Source organism: Salmo salar, chromosome 24 (assembly GCF_965601325.2).
Source record: "Salmo salar chromosome 24, fSalSal1, whole genome shotgun sequence".
In the NCBI taxonomy this organism is placed as follows: domain Eukaryota; kingdom Metazoa; phylum Chordata; class Actinopteri; order Salmoniformes; family Salmonidae; genus Salmo; species Salmo salar.
This window is the reverse complement of record NC_138314.1, coordinates 8,900,895-8,904,055: the sequence shown is the minus strand read 5'-3', so window position 1 is coordinate 8,904,055 and position 3,161 is coordinate 8,900,895.

Here is a 3,161-nt window from a genome sequence, read left to right as displayed (position 1 = left end):
GGCTGAGAGAGATATAATCCCCTTCACCTGGCTGATGAGTTGCAACAGGTGCAGAGATCAAAAGGAGATCTTAGCAACAGCTCACTGGAGAAGCAAGGAGAGGTGAAAAGAGTTTAGTCCAGGAGCAGAGCACTTCTTCCACTTCTTCCGCCTCCTTTCCCCTCTGCAGACTGCCACAAACAGGCAGGAATGGAAAGGGGGGGAGGAGTCGAGGACAGTGTGTTTGTGCTAACAATATTGAAACCCACAAATATTTAAGGTACAGAGGAAAAGTACAGTATAACTACTGCTATACACACCTTTATCTATTCACATACTGCCCATACACACCATTCACATACATATTTATAATTTATATTCCTGACTCAGGTCCAGAAGCTAATTTCCTGCAATTATATCAATTTTGCTTTTGTCACGATTCTCTAAGACAGAACCCAGAAGCAGACCAGGACAAGGTGAGTAAAATGAAGGTGAGTATTTATTGGTAGTCTTGATGTGTAAATTGAATAATCCAGGAGACGGAACGGCAGCGGAGGTGAGTTGATGAGAGTGAATGGGTTGATCCAATGAAGTCACTGAATCCACTGACGGCCAGGCAAGGGAGTTGAATGTTCCGGGAGAATGACTGTAGACAGAGTAAATGGGAGTGAGTCACCGGCAACAAGTACAGAATAACAAAACACACTCAGGAAACATGAGGCTGATACGCTGGCACAACATACTGTTCGTTGCTAACGATCCGGCAGGGAATGGATGTCAGGTCAGGGCTTATGAAGAGGTGATGATCAGGACCAGATGTGCAGATGGTTGATGAGATGCAGGTGCGGGCAATCAAAAGTTCTCCCGCCTAGCTTCGTCGCCTGGCAACCAGACAGGGTGCGTTCAGGAACCTCAGACAAAAGACTCCAAAACAAAAAAACAGTCAGCTCAGGCAGAAAACAGACTCAGGAAGCGGGATTCCTGACAGCTGTGTTTTTACATACTGTATTCTCGACATAGTTCATTCTAATATTTCTACCACTCTACATTGCATTTTAGTTACACTTTATACACACCGCATATTTATTTATATACTGGATTCTTGACATATCTCACTCTAATATACCTACTGCTCTACATACAGTGCCTTCAGGAAGTATTCCTTGACTTATTCCACATTTTGTTGTGTTACAGACTGAATTCAAAATGGATTCAATATATTTTTTCCTTGCCCATATACACACAATACCCTATAATGACCAAGTGAAAACATGTTTTTAAAAAGTTTGCAAATTTAAATACAGAAATATCACATTTACATACACTACCGTTCAAAAGTTTTGGGTCACTTAGAAATGTCATTGTCCCGGACCGCAAACCTAAACCTATAGGGGAGGGTCCGGGTGGGCATCTGTACTTGGCGGCTGCTCTGGTTCGGGGTGTAGCACCCCCACCACCCGCTGATCCCCCCGCTTCTGTGTGTCCGGAGGAACCTGACCGTGGATCATCGCCGGAAGCTTTGGACCGCCCACCGCCCGCTGAAGACTGTAGGCTAAAGGTCGCCGCTGAAGACTCTGGGCTGCAGACCGCCACTGAAGACTCTGGGCTGCAGACCCAGGACAAGTACATTAGAGTGTCTAGTTTAAGAAACAGATGCTTCACAAGTCCTCAACTGGCAGCTTCATTAAATAGTACCCGCAAAACACCAGTCTCAACGTCAACAGTGAAGAGGCGACTCTGGGATGCTGGCCTTCTAGGCAGAGTTGCAAAGAAAAAGACATATCTCAGACTGGCCAATAAAAATAAAATATTAAGATGGGCAAAAGAACACAGACACTGGACAGAGGAACTCTGCCTAGAAGGCCAGCATCCCGGAGTCGCCTCTTAATGTTGATGTTGAGACTGGTTGTCAGGTGTGTGCGTACTGGTAGCGAAGTCAGGTGCTGGAGAGCAGAGATTTGTGAACAGGCACACACTTTATTGAGGCAAAAGTGCAAAAACGCGCAAAACACTCACAAGAATTATGTTTAACAATAAACATCTTGGTGAAATATCACGGAAAAAACAAACCAGTCTGGCGCGTCAACAACAAACACGTAACACAAACAATCTGACACAAAGACATGATGGGGAACAGAGGAATAAATACATGTAGATTGATTGGGGAACACGTGTGCATGGAACAAGACAAAACAAATGGATACATGAAAAATGGAGTGGCGATGGCTAGAAAGCCGGTGACGTCGACCGCCGAACGCCGCCCGAACAAGGAGAGGAGCCGACTTCGGCGGAAGTCATGACACTGGTGTTTTGCGGGTACTATTGTTTTGCGAGTACTATTGCGGGTACTGATAATGGGCCTCTGTTCGCCTTTGTAGATTTTCAATAATAAATCAGCTGTTTCCAGCTACAATAGTCATTTACAACATTAACAATGTCAACAGTCGTGGCCAAAAGTTTTGAGAATGACACAAATGTACATTTTCACAAAGTATGCTGCCTCAGTTTGTATGATGGCAATTTGCATATACTCCAGAATGTTATGAAGAGTGATCAGATGAATTGCAATTAATTGCAAAGTCCCTCTTTGCCATGCAAATTAACTGAATCCCCCCAGAAAACATTTCAACTGCATTTCTGCAGAAGGCCTCAGGGCGCCCAAGAAAGTTCAACAAGCGCCAGGACCATATCCTAAAGTTGATTCAGCTGCGGGATCGGGGCACCACCTGTATAGAGCTTGCTCAGGAATGGCAGCAAGCAGGTGTGAGTGCATCTGCACGCACAGTGAGGCGAAGACTTTTGGAGGATGGCCTGGTGTCAAGAAGGACAGCAAAACTTCTCTCCAGGAAAAACATCAGGGACAGACTGATATTCTGCAAAAGGTACAGGGATTGGACTGCTGAGGACTGGGGTAAAGTAATTTTCCCTGATGAATCCCCTTTCCGATTGTTTGGGACATCCGGAATAAAGCTTGTCCGGAGAAGACAAGGTGAGCGCTAACATCAGTCCTGTGTCATGCCAACAGTAAAGGATCCTGAGACCATTCATGTGTGGGGTTGCTTCTCAGCCAAGGGAGTGGACTCACTCACAATTTTGCCTAAGAACACAGCCATGAATAAAGAATGGTACCAACACATCCTCCGAGAGCTACTTCTCCCAACCATCCAGGAACAGTTTGGTGA